The 16,961-nt window shown below is 44.5% G+C and overlaps 1 protein-coding gene across 1 annotated transcript in view; it reads right to left on the minus strand.

Moving 5' to 3' along the window:
• AGPS (alkylglycerone phosphate synthase) overlaps positions 1 to 16,961 on the minus strand; it is a 1,624,661-nt gene that overhangs the window by 398,008 nt on the left and 1,209,692 nt on the right. The gene's annotated exons all lie outside the window — the stretch shown is intronic.

Below are 16,961 nucleotides of genomic sequence, written 5' to 3' on the forward strand. Positions count from 1 at the left end.
TCTGGTTTAGACTCAACTATCTGAAGAGTATCACACTAATTGTTTTGTACCTCTAAGGACCAGCACTTGAGTTCTCACTTGACATAGGAAAGGAATGGGATGACCGGCTCCAACGGCTGGTTGTGCTGCTCTCCAGTGCTCCTCAGCAACCACTGCCACTTCTTCATGCTCTGTCTTGTCAAAGGCATCAAAAGATGATGGAAGCCATGCAACCCAGGATTCAAAAAATTCCTGAGTGGCTACCCTCTATCATCTGTGCCATTTCTTGCAAGGAGGAGATCAAGGAGTTCACACTTTCTTTGTGGGAAGGCTCTGAATTATGCTGTATCCAGGCAAGCTGCAAGGAATACTAGTGGTCTTAGCTAGCGTTAACTGCAATTTTGAAATGTTCAGAGAGAAGACTAATTTCAGGAAAAAATCTATGACATAACACAGGGCCACCCCTACTGTTCTTTGAGGGGCTGTGCTTGGATTATGCACCTGTAGGTAGTGACATATATTGGACCTTCCTTGGTCCTGCAATATACAATTACTGGAGCCAGGCATTTTGAAAATCTTGGAGCAGTAGCCAGACCAAATGGGCAAGGATGTAAAAACGTAATGGCAACCTCCCTGGTTTGAAAATCAGACAGCATCTGTATTTTTTGTTGATGGTTACGTGGAGGTAGGAATCCTTGGAGTTCAGAGTTGCTATCAGTGGATGGACAATCAAGAATGGCAACAAGGACTGCAGAGTTAGCACTTGGAATACAGGGACCCTAAGAATATGGAGATCTGAAAGGCCTAGAAGTTGTCTTCTTTTTTTTTTTGGCACCAGGAACAGTCTTGAATAAATGAACTTGGTTTCTTGATCACTGAGAATGTTTCTAATGTCACCCCTCTCCTTGCCTCTGCACATTTTCATCAAAAGCTCCCACAAAGTGCTCTTGGTCCTTTGGAATGGAATGGATACCTTGTCTATTGGGTATAGATGAAAACTGCTCCCTGTAGTCTATGAAGAGGACTTCCAGCACCCACTTCTTTTTGCTTGTCTACCCAATCCTGATGAAAAAGTCAGTTGGTTCCCTGTCCTTTGGGGCTGCTTGTGAAGCAGGATGGGGTCAAAGGTTTGGGGTGAGGTTTTGAGGGGCTGAGGAGAGAGCAGAGTCGAGTAGTCTAAAGATACTCTCTGCTGTGGGCTGACCTTGGGACTCCCCAGACCTACCTTTATCATTTTGATGCTCTTTTCTCTGTTGAAATCCCTTCTTATCTTCATGCTGCTTTTCTTTCCCTTACCTCTGGCAGTAACGTCTTTGCTTAGTGTGGTAGCTTCTGATGCATTTGGAAACAGGAGGATAAAATAAGAAGTTATGTACTCACCATAACGTTCCATCTGAGTAGGTAAACTTCATTTGTCAGCAACCTATGGGAATCGGATCCGACCTCGGATCCAAGCCAGCAGTTTTCAACAGCTTTAGATCCGAGCTCCAAGCTCCTCCCCCTACCCATAATCCCCTGCCAACCCTGACTGACCTCAGATCAAGTTTGTCCAACAGCAGAAACTGCTAGAAAAATATTATTCTCAAGAAAAGTGGGTAAAACCCATGGACCTGAGTATGAATATATTCGCAAGTGAGGGGGCAGGAGGGAGGGACGGTTGCTGACATATGAAGTTTACCTACTCAGATGGAACGTTATGGTGACTACATAACTTCTTAATCTGAAGTAGTTAACTTCATTTGTGCAGCAACCTATGGGACAGAGCCCAGCTACCTGAATCTTGGGCGGCCCTTCATGGAAGGATGTTCCGGAGCACTGCAGAGCCAAAGGATGCTCTCCCTCTGGAGATAATGTCCAATTTATAGTGATTGATAAAGGTATGAGATGAGGCCCAAGTGGCTGCTGAACAAATATCATCGAAAGAGACTCTAGCTCTAAAAGCTGCAGAGGTAGACATAGATCGAGTAGAGTGGGCATGGACTCCCTGAGGTGCGGGCCTGCCAGAACTTTCATATGCTAGAAGGATACACTATGAAATCCATCTAGACAGTGTAACTTTAGACACCGATTTACCCAAGTTAAATTTGGCAAAGGAGATGAACAACTAGTCGGATTTCCTATGACCAGATGTCCTGTGGATGTAGAAGTGAAGTTGTCTATGCACATCAAATGAGTGTAATTTGTATTCCCCTTTGTTACGGTAATTTGGAAAAAAGACCAGCAGGTTAATGGACTGGTTAATATTTGATTCAGAGGCAACCTTGGGAAGAAAAGAGGGATTGGTCCTGAGGTAAACTCTATCCTTGTGAAAGGCCAAGTATGGAGGTTTTACACATTGGGCCTGTGGTTCAGAGACCCTTCGAGCCGAGGTGATAGCGACAAGAAAGGCCGTTTTCCATGACAAGAATTTAAGATCTACTGAAGCTGCAGGCTCAAACGGGGGAGCTGTCAAGGCCTGAAGCACCAGCGTTAAATCCCAAGGAGGGACTACATCCTTCACTGGAGGTCTGAGCAGAAAGGTGCCCTTCAAAAAGGTCTTACACAATTTCGTGGTGATCAAAGGGCCCAGTTCATTTCCCACGTGATAATGAGAGATAGCTGCTAGTTGAACCTTGACTGTGGAGGAGCTAGCCCCCTGATGAAATAGCCCTGACAGAAAGTCTAATACAGCAGGCAAAGGAGCTGTAAAAGGATAAAAGTTTTGGCGTTCCACCCAAATGGAGAAACGTTTCCATTTGCTACTATAGATCTTTCTAGTAGAAGGCTTGTGCGCTGCTACTAGGAATAGTTTTAACTGGAGAAGAGATACCGACAGTCCTAGCTACGAGTGGAACTGGAGCAGCCAAGCTGTGAGCTTGAGATTGTCCAGGTTCGGGACTGGGAGCTCTAGGGGGTGGGATATTAGATCCGGATGGGGATCCAGAATCCAAGGAGGATTCACCAGATGAGACCAAAGGTAAAGGAACCAGGTTTGACGAGGCCAAAACGGGGCAATGAGGATAATCCTGCTCCCCACCCGGCTGGCTTTCTGAAGAAACTTCATCATCAGGGGAAGAGGAGGGTAAGCATAAAGAAGACCGGAGGCCAAGCATGCACCAGAGCATCTCTCGGGGGTTCCCCGGAGGGGGAAATGAGAGCGAAGTAGTCGTAACATTTTGTGTTCGAGGGAGAGGCAAAGAGATCCCAACAGGGTTGACTCCATTTGGCGAAAATCCGATTCGCTATCTCGGGATTCAGAGACCACTCGTATGGTAACAGGATGGTGCGACTTAATTTGTCCGCTAGGATGTTGGACCGCCCCGGAATGTGCGTTGCTATGAGAAAGCGGTTGGTGGAGATCGCCCATTCCCACACCCTCATGGCCTCTCGACAGAGTGGGTAAGACCTTGTTCCCCCCTGTTTGTTGATGTACCAGACAACAAGCATATTCTCTGTCTGAATCGCAATCGTTCCTACAGGAAGAAGGTCCTGAAGTGCTTGCAACACTAACAGCACTGCCCTCATCTCTAGGACGTTGATATGCAGTGAGGTCCCACATGCCTTGGACAGTCTTGCCCGAACAATGTCCCCCCACCCGAGGCGGGAGGCGTCCGTGGTCACCGTGGCTAGTGGAGGGGTCACAGAGAAGGGGCGGCCTTGCTGGAGGTCCGGAGACTGGAGCCACCATAAAAGGGCCCTCCTGCAAGCCCTGCTGAGGGGAATGGGATGGCTCAGAGGATACTGAAGAAAGGACCACTGGACATGAAGGGTCCATTGTAAGACCCTCATGTTCAAACGTGCCATCGGCAATAGGTTGATTGCTGCTGCCATTGAGCCAAGAGCCCTCAGGACCAATTCCGCTGGAGGAGCTGGAGATTGTAGAATGGCCCGCACGTGCAGCCTCAGGGTTCATAGTCGGTCTGTGGTCAAGAAAGCTAGGAGTTCATTTGTGTCTAATCTGGCCCCTATGAAGTCTATGGTCTAAGACGGAGTAAGAGACGACTTCTCTATGTTGATAGTGATCCCCAGCCGGGGAGCTAGACGAAGAAAGTAGTTTCTGGCTGCACAGAGTAGACGCCTTGTCGGGGCGGTCAGGAGCCAGTCGTCCAGGTATGGGAAGACCTGGATTCCCTGTAGGCTCAGGTGGGCCGCTATCACTGCTAACACTTTGGTGAACACCCTGGGGGCTGTGGTGAGACCAAAGGGGAGGACCCTGAATTGGAAATGACTGGCTGCAAGCTGGAAGCGGAGGAACCTCCTGGATCGCCTGTCCATCAGAATGTGGTAGTATGCATCCTTGAGGTATATAGAGCACATCCAATTGTTCTCCCACAAAAGGGGGAGAATGGATTGAAGAGTGACCATTCGGAACTTTTCTTTGGTTACTGACAGGTTCAAGGAAGAGAGGTTGAGGACTGGTCTTAAGTCCCCCATCTTTTTTGGCACCAAGAAGAACCTGGAGTAAAACCCGGACCCGCACTGGTCTGGGGGGACGTGTTTGATGGCTCTTTTTTCCAGCAAGTGTTGGATTTCCATTGCTGCGGCCTCCCTCTGATCGGGTGGAACATCGGGGAGGTATCTGGGGCTGCGTGGGCAATGAGAAAAGGGAATCTGATATCCTCTGAATATAATGTGAAGCACCCAGTGGTCTGTTGTGATGGACTCCCAAGCTGCTGGGTGCTTCGAGAAACGCCCCCCGACTGCCTCCAGAGTGGAGCAGTCGGGCAACCTCTCAGGGGTATTGCGTGGGTTGGTCCGAGAAGGGTTCTCTGGATCCAACATTCCGTGGGCCCCCTCTGCCTCTAGGGCGGCGTCCACCCTGCCCTCCTCTGCCGCAGAAGGGCTGGGAGTCCGGAGCGGGACGGGACTGTTGCGACTTCCGGAACCACATCTTCTTCTGACCCTTTTGGTTCTTAGAGAAGGACCTCTGGGGAGGAGAGAAGCGGACTCCGACTGCAGACAACGTCATCCCGTTCTTTTCACTCTGGACCAATGTATCTCGCACGGTTTTGCTGAAAAGGGCAGAACCATCGAAAGGGGCATTAGCGAAAGACGCCTTAAAGGGTTCCAGACAGCATGATGTCCAGACAGCATACCAAAAGCAAAACCTTTCTGATGCACCACATGTCCACCATATAACCTTAGCTCACAGGTGTAGGGGCACATAAAATGACATAGGAGTGAGCTCTTTAGGCCATCTAGAGTCAAGGAAAAACCCTGGAGAAGACCGAGTGCAAATAAAGAACTAGTCCAGCCAAGAAGAGGGAAAGGAATCTGTTCCCCAAGATATAAAGAGAGATCACACATGAGAAAGGGGTTTGGAGGAAGGGATGCAATTTTGCAACAGTGATCAGTAGGACATCTACTCTTAGGATACGTTCTTACACAACTGTACTATGTCCTTCCTTGAATCCCTGTTGCAGTATTCCAACACTAATGGGTGATTCACAAAGCTAGTTGTTGTTAAAGGTGAATGGGTTGGAGACAAGAGTGCTGTCTACCAATCCTAGCAGTATATATCTAGCAAAGAAGGTTCCAGATTTGGAAAATGCAACCAATTTGCAGGTCTATTAAAGGTGTTAACAGGCAACCAGGTAGCCACTTCAAGAACAGATCTGGTCTCAATGCTTTTGAAAAAGGCTCCAGATGAGGATACTGATCAGGTGGAGTGGGCCTTCACAGCTGAAGACAGAGACTTGTTATGACAGAAGTAATAGAAAAAGATGGACTAAGAAATCCAGTTGGAGATAGTATGTTCGGAATCCAACTTGCCCTTCTGAAGCAGACAGAGCTGGTTGGTTTTCCTTAAATAGTTCTGTCTTGTCTAAGTAGAACTTTAGCTGTCTCTGCACATCCAGAGAACAAAAGAGCCTTTCACCCTTGTTCAGTGGATTAGGAAGAAGGGAAGCAAATGTATGATCTGAGTGACAGGTCATATACTACATTTGACATATAAGAGAGGTTAGCCCTCAAGACCACCCTAATCTTATGACAGATAAGGAAGGAAGGAAGGAATGGCCATTGGGGCTTGAAGCTCTGAAAATCTTCTGGGAGAGGTAAGAGCAACCATCAAAACCATTTTCCAGGTACAGAATTTTAAATAAGCAGAGGAGCCTGCTTCAAAAAGGTGATAAGGTAAGCACTCCTGGGTGGGTACCAGTGAATGACATCTTTAAAAACCGATCAAACTCAAATCTGAAAAGTAAAGGAGGATATAAAGTCATGCAGACAGAAATTTAACAGACTAGTGTGCCTTCAAGGAGTCATAGGCTACTCCACTTTTGATCAACTCACAAGTAAGACAGAATAAGCAGAATCCCCAACCAAAGGGAGTTCTCATTCTTCCCGAGACACCAGCTGGAATTTTTTTCTCATTTAGAGATACAAGATTTTCTAGTGGTAGGTTTTCTCACCTCCTGGAGCACCTGGAGCATGTCCTCTGAGATCTGGTGTCTAAAAGGAATTCAAATTCTATTACCTAAAGAGTCAGATTAAGAGTTTGAAGGTTGGGATGCATCACGTTGCCCTATTTCTGTGTGAGCCAACTTGTAGTGAGAGTTCCTGGCTGAGTGGAGAACAAGGGGGAACAGATGCTGCTTGGGCAAGAAGGGAGTTATTGCAAGATCTTCAGAAGAACTTTTGGGAATGGGGGGATGAAGACAGGAACTACACACCTCACATCTAGTAGAAGGACAGGGTGTCCATTCTCCAGCCCTGCAGACAAGGGGTCCTGGAGTAGAACAGCTTGAGCTGTCGGTTCTGGGTATTTCTCACATATACTTGTTTGCCTCTACCGAGAACCGACAGCTTGAGCTGTCTGTTCTGGGTAGAGGCAAACAGATCTATTTGAGAAATATCACATCTATGGACTATGTCTAGGAAGACCTCTCTTCTCAACATCCATTTGTGAGGGTCTTCCATGGACCTGCTTAGTCAGTCTATGAGAATACTGTCATCTGATGGAATGTAAATAGCCTGCAAGCACAAATTTACTTTTGTTGTACAGTTCCATGCCAGAAGAACCTGTCTGCAAAGTTGGTAGGGCTTGGTTCCCCCGTGTATGTTGATGTACCACTTGACTGTGGTGTTGTCTGTGAAAATCCTGAGGAAGCCTGGTTTTTAGAGGCAGGATAAGACCTGAAGGGCTTGAATGAAGGCCTTTATTTCCTTCACACTGATGTGATCCTCATCTCTTTGTAGGACCCCTGGACAAACTTTGGTGGGACCTGACCAAGCACCCCATGCCAGATCTGAAGCAGACAAAAAGGGCAAGAGAGGGATGTGAACGTCCAGTGGGTGACAGTGTTGAGACCAAAGGGACTTCAAGTACCAAATGATGCTTCCCAAGTGTAAGTCTGGCAAATGGCTCCATGGGTAATGGACTCCATGTAACTCAGACTTTTTAGGATTTTTCTTCCCAAGGTTGATCTGGGGAAGCAAGGACTGGACATACGTGGACAGGTATAGGACTTTCTCTTGAGAGAGAAAACCCATCATTGAGAGGGTACTTGATTTACAACCTAAGAACACTAGGTCCTAGGATTGGGTCAGAGAGGGCTTCTTGAGGTTGTTAGTGAAAATAGTTATTTCCAGAAGCAACACTGTGAAGCTAAGGTGGAGCTGCAGAGTGCTCTAGGTGGAGGCTTAGATAAGATTGCCCAAGTAGAGAAATATTTGTATACCATGGCTTCTGCTAAAGGCTATGGCTGGTGCAAGACACTGTGAATACCCAGGGAGCAGTAGCTAGATCAAAGGATAAAGCAGTGAACTGAAAATGCTATGGAAAAAAACGAGAACGTGTGGAATTTCCTATAGATTGGGTGAATAAGGATGTGCAGGTACACAGCCTTCAAGTCTAGGGACACCCCAAAAAATGCTTCTGGAAAGATAAAAGAAAGAAACATTTGCAAGAAGAGCATCATTAAAAATGGGACTTTCAGAAAGTTGCTGTGGTGAGACAAGTCCAGTATGGGTCTCCAAATACCCTCATTTCTGGGAATCAGGAAGAGTCTTGAATAAATACCTCTTCCTGGGCCTGTCCGTAGTATAATTTCTATAAACACTAAGGAGAAAAGTTCCTGGAAAAAGAGTGGTATTAGGTGAGCTTGGTTAGGCAGAGGGGGAGGGATTACCCTCAAACAGGACAGTTCCCTGGGTCTATATTAGAACATTGAAAATAGTTTGAATCACTAAAGGTCGGCCTTTAATGATTGAACTATTAAAACATCGGATGTTCCTAAAAAATAATTCAAAAAAAAAAAAAAACTAAAGGGTGTAGGCAGGGGGGCAAGCCCCCCTGCACCCCCCGCTACTTAAATATACCAACTCCGAGATCACACTACATTGAAGTAAACGGAAATCTACCCTTACGGAGATTTCCGTTTACACATTCGATATTCTGAACTTTGCTACTGTCGTGTCGACAGAATAAGCAACTAAAATGCTACAATAATAACCTTTTATTTAGGCATAAAAGTGAAGTTCTGTCTTTTGTACTTGCTGTGGGTATGATTTGCCCTGCAAAATCTGACGTATGTACCCAAAATGTCCCACTTTGGGCATTTCAAAAGGTGGCAACCCTACAAGGGAAGAGAAAAAAAAATCACTTTATTGTATTAAGCCAATTGCTACTAAAGTCAGATCCACACAACCCCAGCTCTTCCACTGAAGAGCAACAAAAATAAATAAATAAAAAGAAAAGAAAAAAGCTCAAAAAGCACTTCACTGTAGTCATCGGCTTAATACAGTCAGATTCACCCCCTCCCCCCAGCTCTTCCACTGAAGAAAAAAAATGAATGTTCCTTCTACTTACTAGCAGAATAACCATATGGCCAAGATGCAGAACATGCCCCCCACCTCCCTCCTGCCCCAGCTATTCAGGTCCTTATTTCTGTGCCCTGCCACGAATCCTCCAACAAATTTTATTTAAAAAAATGTCTTCTTTTAAGCTGTAGTAGACTGCTTGCTACAGTTTATATCATGCCTGCATGGAGTGCTACAGCACTCAAGTAGCAGCTGCTATAGTTTATACCCTGTCTGCACTGAGTACTATAGTGCTCAGCTTTTAGTTAAAAAAGATTTTGTTTTTTAAATATAAATCTAAGCAAACTGATTGCTACAATGTAGCAAACAGCTGCTACAGTTTAAACCATAAGCTGAGTGCTACAGTGCTCAGATTTGACCACAAATGCAATGTTGGCTTTTAAAAGCCAATATTGCACTAGAGAGAGAGAGATCAGGATTGGCTTGAATACACCCCCCCAACACTTTGCCCCCAGGGCATTTAACCTAGCTATGCTATTGTTTAAGTGTACTTCTATGGGGCAACTAAAAGTTACTACAGAAGTCAGAATACATGGTATCCAGGAATGAAAGTACCGATGGTATGCTAGCAATTCCAAGAGGTGATAATAAAGCCTCCACTTTCCACAAGCCTCTCCAATGATCATAGCACTCAAATGTCAGTCTCTCAACTTTGGTTAGGTTTTTGGACAAATGTTTTTGTTGACAATTCTCAGAACTGCACCTACTATATAAAAGAATATGGCTTTCATACAAGAAATGATACAACTATTCAAGCATTCAAACAGGGAATGTACACAATGCAGAAACTTTAAAACCATAAGTTTCCAAGGCATCCCTTAGCATGTCCTAGGGCATGGGGTCATAAGCCTTCATTTGAGTACACAAATATACTACAAAGTGGATTAGTGGACTAGTGGAACCTCTCACATAACTGCACAAGGTGAAAAGTACAGTTGTGTACACTTACCATAAATGTAGATGTTCAAGTGTATTAATTGCTGCAGTCATTACATTTGGGTTAGCTGCTTGCAGGTAGCCCTCAGTCAACCTGATTAACAAAGTCTTGGGTCCTGCGTCGGTTGCTGTCTCTTCTTCCATGACGTCAGGGTTATAAAACATGCAGCCGACGCCATTACATCAGTTTTTCTTGCCCCAGATGTCAGGTGCCCCCCAAATGGGAAGTAATTAAATATAAAAGTACAAAGATATACCTCCAACAAAAAAGCAAATACACCAAAAAGGCTTTTAAGCATAGTAAAAGAAAGCAGAGGTATAGCCAAAAGAAGTTAGGGGGCTGAAGGGAGGGTAACGAGGACTGCAACAGTGAATACACTCGAACATCTACATTTATGGTAAGTGTACACAACTGTACTATGTTCTTAGTGTTTCACTGTTGCAGTCATTACATTTGGGTAGATTCACAAAGCTATGGTTGGGAGGAGGAATGTAGATAGCATTAGGGCCAGCTATAAGGCCTTGCAAGACTGCAGTGGCAAAGCCAGCTCTGGATTTAGAAAAAAATTGGCAAATGATAATGCTTGGTGAAAGTATGTACAGAACTCCAGGTAGCAGCTTCTAGGATGCCCCTGGTAGGGACACCTCTGAGAAAGGCTGTAGAGGTAGATGCAGCCCTGGTGGAGTGAGGTCTGATCCCCTGGGGGATAGGTTTTCCATGGTGCTTACACCAGAAATGAATGCAATGGCTTATCCATTTAGAAATGGTTTGCTTTGAAATAGCCTTCCCCTCTGCCCCTGCAGCAAATGCCACCAGCAATTGTTCAGATTTCCTTTGAGGTTTAGACCTGTCCAAGTAGAATCTAAGTTGTCTGTGCACATTTAAGGAATGCAGTATCTGTTCCCCTTTATTCTGTGGCCTGGGAGAGAAGGTTGGCAAATGAATGGACTGATTAAGAGCCACACTGGATACCACCTTGGGCATGAAGGATGGATTGGTTCTGAGGAACACCCTGTCCGCATGAAAGATGATGAAAGGCTCCACTGCCATAAGGGCCTGTAATTCAGATACCCTTCTAGCTGAAGTGATTGCTAAAAGGAAAGCTGTTTTCCAAGAAAGAAATTTTAAGTCTGCAGTAGCAGCTGGCTCAAAAGGAGGTAGAGTGAGTTTCTCCAAGACAAAGTTAATGTCCCAGGCTGGGGTTGGACATCTCCTGGGTGGTCTCAAATTTTTGGTCCCTCTGAGGAACTGCTTGATCAGTGGATGAGAGAACAGGGGAGGTTCTGTGTTCTAATGAGCTGAAATACCTGTGGCGTGGATTTTAATAGAGGAAAAAGACAGGCCTTTGTGAAGCATCTCAGTTAAGTATTGTAAAATCTGAGGTAAATTGGGTGCTGCTGTGCTCATCCCTTGAGACTGGTTCCAGGCACAGAATCTTTTCCATTTTTCAGCATAAGATTTTCTAGTACTAGACCTCCTTGCCACTAAAATGATATCCATCACAGGTTTGCTGAGGGATGATAAAGGAGAGATTAAGTAATTAGCCAGGCTGCAAGGTTCAGTGTTAGAAGCTGAGGGTGCAGAATTTGGTTCTCCTGCTGAGACAGCAGGGAAGGAGTCTGAGGCAAGTGCCATGGAGGTAACAGTGACACAATGCGCAGAAGGGGTTTCCAGGGTTGGCGCAGCCCATCTGAGCAATCAAAACCATCCTTGGTTTGTCCTGTTTGATTTTTAGTAGTACTTTGGAGAGCAGAGGCAGAGGGGGGAAGGCATAGACTGATAGGTTTTCCAGCTGAAGGACAGAGCATCCACTTCCCCGGCTTGTTTGTGGGGAGTCCTTGTGCAAAATTTGTCCAATTAGTAGTTCTGAGTGGAGACAAACAGGTCTATATCTGGGCTCCCCCATCTGCTTGTCAACATGTTGAAAGTCCTTGGTTCCAGTTTCCACTTGTGTGGGTCCATGAGGTTTCTGCTTAGTCCATCTGCCAGTATATTTAATTTTCCTGGCAGGAATTGAGCTTGTAGGTGCACTTGGTAGCTCAAGGCTGTGTTCCACAATGCCATGGCTAGTCTGCAGAGGGGGTAAGAATGTGTACCCCCCCCCTGCTTGTTTAATAACCACATGACCGTTGTGTTGTCCGTCTTTACCATTAGTTGTGCTGGTAGAATGTGGTCCTTGAAGGCTGTCAGAGGATTCTGTACAGCTAACATTTCGTTTTGATTTATGTGTAGGTGCATTTGACTTGGGTTCCATTTGCCCTGAATGCACTTCCCTGCCAGGTGAGCCCCCCATGCATAGTCTGATGAGTCTGTTGTTAGGGTTTGGGCAGCAGGGGGTGGTGTAAAAGGTATTCCCTTGTTTTGGTGGCAGGCCTCTGCCCACCAAAGGAACTCTAGGCATAGGCAAGGTATGAGAGGAATCATTGTTTCTAGGTCCTGAAAATGTTGACACCATAGGCTTTTTAGATACCACTGTAGTTTCCTCATATGCAGTCTTGCATATAGAATTAGAAGAATGCAGGAGGCCATGAACCCCAAGGCCTGCAGTATTTGCCTTGCAGACAGCAGGGTTTTTGTGGCCACTTGTTTGAAGTAGGTTGTCATATGAATTTGTTTCTCTGGCGTGAGGTAAGCCATCTGGGAAGTTGTATTCAAGCTTGCTCCCAGGAATATAATTTGACAGGGTACCAGTTGCAATTTCTTTTCGTTTATGGTGTACCCCAGACAAGTTAGAACCCTTTGTACAAAGGCCAGATGATTCAAAAGTATGTCCTGGCTTTCTGCCTGAATTAGACAATCGTCCAGGTATGGGTATATTTGAATATTTCATTGCCTGCAAAATGCAATAACTGGAGCTAGGCACTTTGTGAATACCCTGGGTGCAGTAGATAAGCCAAAGAGCAGTGCAGTGAACTGATAGTGTGTGTAGCCTGCTTTGAAGCATTGGTAACTTCTGCAAGATTCCCTGATTGGGATGTGCAGGTATGCTTCTTTTAAATCTAGTGTTGCCAACCGGGCATCTTTGCCTAGCATAGGAAGTAATTGGAGAAGAGCCAGCATCTTGAATTTTGGAATCTCTAAAAAGGTGTTTAGAGTAGACAGATCCAGGCTAAGACGCCATGAATTGTCTTTTCTGGGTACCAGGAAAAGTCTCGAGTAGAAACCTTGTCCCTTTTCCTTTTCTGGTACCAGTTGAATAGCCCCCATGCTTAAGAGAGAAAGTACTTGTTTTTGGGCCTCTGTCCACTGATTTGGGGGTAGGTCCAGCCACCAGCTTGGTGTTGACAACGTGTGGAAGTGAAATCTGTATCCCTGGGACAATATTTAAAACCCATTTGTCATGGGTAATGAGTTCCCAATTCTTTGCATGAAGAGCAATCTTTCCCCCCAAACGGGCAGTCAGTTGATAAGTGCTTGGAAATGTTAAAAAGGAAGCAATTGATACAGTTTACCATAGGGGGAGTCTCATTATTCCCAGATTTGGAAGTGGAGGCCTCCCACTGCTTAGTTCTGTGTGTCCCCTGGAACTGAAACCTGGGGGTTTTGCTGTGTCTAGGTTTGGCTTGAGAAGACCTGAAAGGGGCTGGAAAGGACCAATTCTTAGAGGGCCAATGCCTACTAAATCTAGGAGGCTGAACTTGTAAAAAATCTTTAACAGTTTGCATAGATTTAGCTTTATCTTCCATCTTTTTAAGAACTTCTTCAGCCTTGTTGCCAAACAGGTGGTCTTGATTTAAAGGAGCATCCAATTATTTAGCTTTAACATGATCAGGCAAAGATTGCTCTTAAGCCAAGCATGCCTTCTGAGCACAGACTCAGTAACAGCAGCCCTGCAAGAGGGCTCTGATGAATCAAAACCACATTGCAAAGTACGTTTTCCAACTTGCTCAGCAGAATTCATTAAATCCTGTAATTCTTTATTTTCCACACAGTCAGGAATCAACATCATTTTCTGTTTAAGCAGTCCAATAACATGTTGCTGATACTTTAACATATGAAACTGGCAGTTTAAAACCCTAATGGCCAAGGCTGCAGAAATGTAAACCTTCTCACCCCATCTATCCAGCGCCCTGGAGTCTCTATCAGAAGGGGTAGGATTTTTAGCAGTAGAAGCCTTAATGCCCTTGAGTCCCTGTGAAAGAGTCTCTGGATCTGCAATAGGATTTTTAAGAAGGAACTTGTGGGACTCAGGGACCATGTAGTATCTGTCAGGTTTTCTGAGAGCAGGAGGCAGGGAATCAGGGACGAAACTAGATTCCGAAAAAGCATCATCAACTATGTCTAGTACAGGAGGAATAGTTAAAGGCCTATTCTGATGTAGGAGAAGGAAATCCCTAAGCCTCTTTTCTGAATCAGAAAAATCCTGGCTTTCCCAGTGGAAATGCTCCCTTAGAGTATGTAAGTTTTCCCCAAAAGAAAAATCCTCAGGAGGGGGAAGCAGAGGGAATGGAGTCCTCTGCATCAGAATCTTAAGTAGATAAGGGCAAATCCAGATCATCAGAAGAATCAGAAAAAACAGAATCCTGATCAGACGATTCATAATCAACTTTAGTCCTAGGCCTCTTAGAGGGTGGTGGGGGGTGGGGTGGCTACCCCTGATTAGAGTTATCAGATCTTCAGCCATTCTTATAATTTTTTTTTAGGCATAGAGGCCTGAGCATGTGGCCTGGGCATCGGTTTTTTAGGCATGGATCGAGATTTAGGCCTAAGTAAAGAAGGAGGCGCCGATTTAATATGCAAGTCCGTAGGCCTGAGTACATCCTCAGAAGCTGGTGCCTGCACAGCGGCTCTGGACCCATCCAAAGCAGAAACATCCTCAGGTTCCATAGTTGAAGCATCTCATGGCATACTGGACTCCAAATGGCGCTCAGTAGAGGCCTGCGAATCAGAAGTAGCGGGTATCAGGGGCTGCGAAAGCACCTCACTGAGTACCGGCGAATTCGCGACTGGCTTAGGAGAAGTCGGCGGCCTGTCTCTGGTCTTTATCTTTGAGTTTTTTCGGAATCCTGGTAGTCGGATGGCTAACCGAAGACATTTCTGGATAATTAAACAGAGAATCAAAATATTTAGAGGCGAAAATATACCGACGACGGACAGTGAGCTGATTAAATAAAGCACAAAACCGACAGCAAAGTACCTCGTGGTCAGGGCCTAGGCAAGGAATACAGTACGAATGAAAATCTTTATGAGGTATTTGCTTTCCACAAGTAATGCAATTATTAACTTTTACTGACATCGGAAAGGAGCAAGAAAAAGTTTCCCCAACGGGGTACTTGGCTTTAGTTGAAGACTTCGGTTCTGAAACTCGAAAACGAAAATTTCAGGAGTCAGCCGACTGGCACTTGCGAACTACTTCTGTTTTGGGCACCGCATGGCAAGAAAGACTGATGTAATGGCGTTGGCTGCATGTTTTATACCCCTGATGACCTGACGTCATGGAAGAAGGGACAGCAACCGACGCAGGACCCAAGACTTTGTTAATCAGGCTGACTGAGGGCTACCTGCAAGCAGATAACCCAAATGTAATGACTGCAACAGTGAAACACGAAGAACATCAGATGGTTCAATGCTCAAGACGTGAATAGAACCGATACGGTTTCTCCTGAATTTGAGGTTTGACCATCAACTCTCCAATTCAGCACTCTGACAGAGGCTCTTTAAGGAAGGCTGAGAAGCATGACCCCAATAACACTGGGGATACCTATTATGATTCCATTTTTTTAGGTGGAAAATATGCATTGTTCCTGCCTTCTGTGTATCGAACTGCAAATAGACAACACAGCCACTCTACTTCAGCCTTATCCAATGCTTTTAGCATCTCCAGCCATTCCAGAGCAGACCTTTTAACATTAGAATTATGCAGGTCTTTGACCAGTGCAGTGACTTTCTGTTACACCCAGCCCACTAAACATTTCAAGCACTACTTCCTGAAAGAAGGGCATGCCTGGTCTGTTAAGGAGTGCCAGAAAACGTTCCTTTCACCTCTGAATAAGTGCATCACCAGTAAATGAAAAAATGTTATTCCACTGCAAAGTTAGATTGTATCAAGAGAAAAGTATGAAATTCTGGCTAACCCATACCTTACAGTGGCAGATTATATATGCAGTCCCGCAAAGAGCAACTAAAATTCCTACAAGGGAAAAAAATCAGCTTTGTGAATAAGATGGACTGCAGAAGCTCAACATGCATAACCCAGAAGATATTTCATTTAATTATCTTACTCATCCTTAGTGCACCACTGTTAGGTACGGACTGAAGGAAGAAGTTGTTTTATACATTTTATTAACAATATCTAAACAGGAAACATGCATACATGTATCCATGACATACTTTATTCTTTCTGCTTGTTGTGTGCAATGGCATTGATCTTGGGATGCTCTGAGCAAATTGCTACACAACAATATTCTGTCCAACAATTGTGCTTCTTGCAAATTTTTTTTAAAGAATTAAAGAACTGGCCAGGAAGTAAAGGGTTCCATAATACAAGCAGTATTAATAATCATAGAAAATAGTGGGAATTAACAGCTCTCAACAAAAAGGCAGAGCTTTCAAGGCCTACACAGTAAGAAAACATTAAACATGCCTGCTTTACAAAATAAATCCACACATTCTTATAAGAGGTAAAGAATCAATTTAAAAACAAGAGTTCCAAGCACAAGACAACACAACTGCTTTTTGTGCACAGTGCAAATTACATTAATTTATCCTGAAGGTGAGCAAAGATGCTTCCAAATGAAGTAAATGTACTGCACTGACATGACCCACTCTCCAGATACACAAAGAACCTTCAGACTACACAAGCACGTTTGCTTTCTTTTACTTCAGGCAAAATTATACATAATGACTGTGTGCATGTTTATTCAGCTTTTGAGCCATTACTGGATTTGAAATATTATCTCAACAAACAAGGCACCATTTTATAGCATTTCCATTAACAGATTTTTCCTGCATATACTGACCTTTAATCCAAAAAGAAATAGGAACTTGATTTACAGAGGACAGACATTAATTTTACAAAATCCTTAATTAAAAGGTTCTTAGTCGTAATGTGAAAAGGCAAGTAAAAATGTGTTTTGACTTTGCTAAGATAGTACTGCATTACAGCTATTCCTTGCACCTCAAAACTTAAAAAAAAATATCGTTTTAGCAGCAAACAGTACAAGTTTTACTTCTGTTGTCCATGATCAAAGAAAATATGCAGATAATTATGAATATCCCACTCCAAACACATGTAACATGTCAG

Source organism: Protopterus annectens, chromosome 6.part0 (assembly GCF_019279795.1).
Source record: "Protopterus annectens isolate FY-2018-M chromosome 6.part0, PAN1.0, whole genome shotgun sequence".
In the NCBI taxonomy this organism is placed as follows: domain Eukaryota; kingdom Metazoa; phylum Chordata; order Ceratodontiformes; family Protopteridae; genus Protopterus; species Protopterus annectens.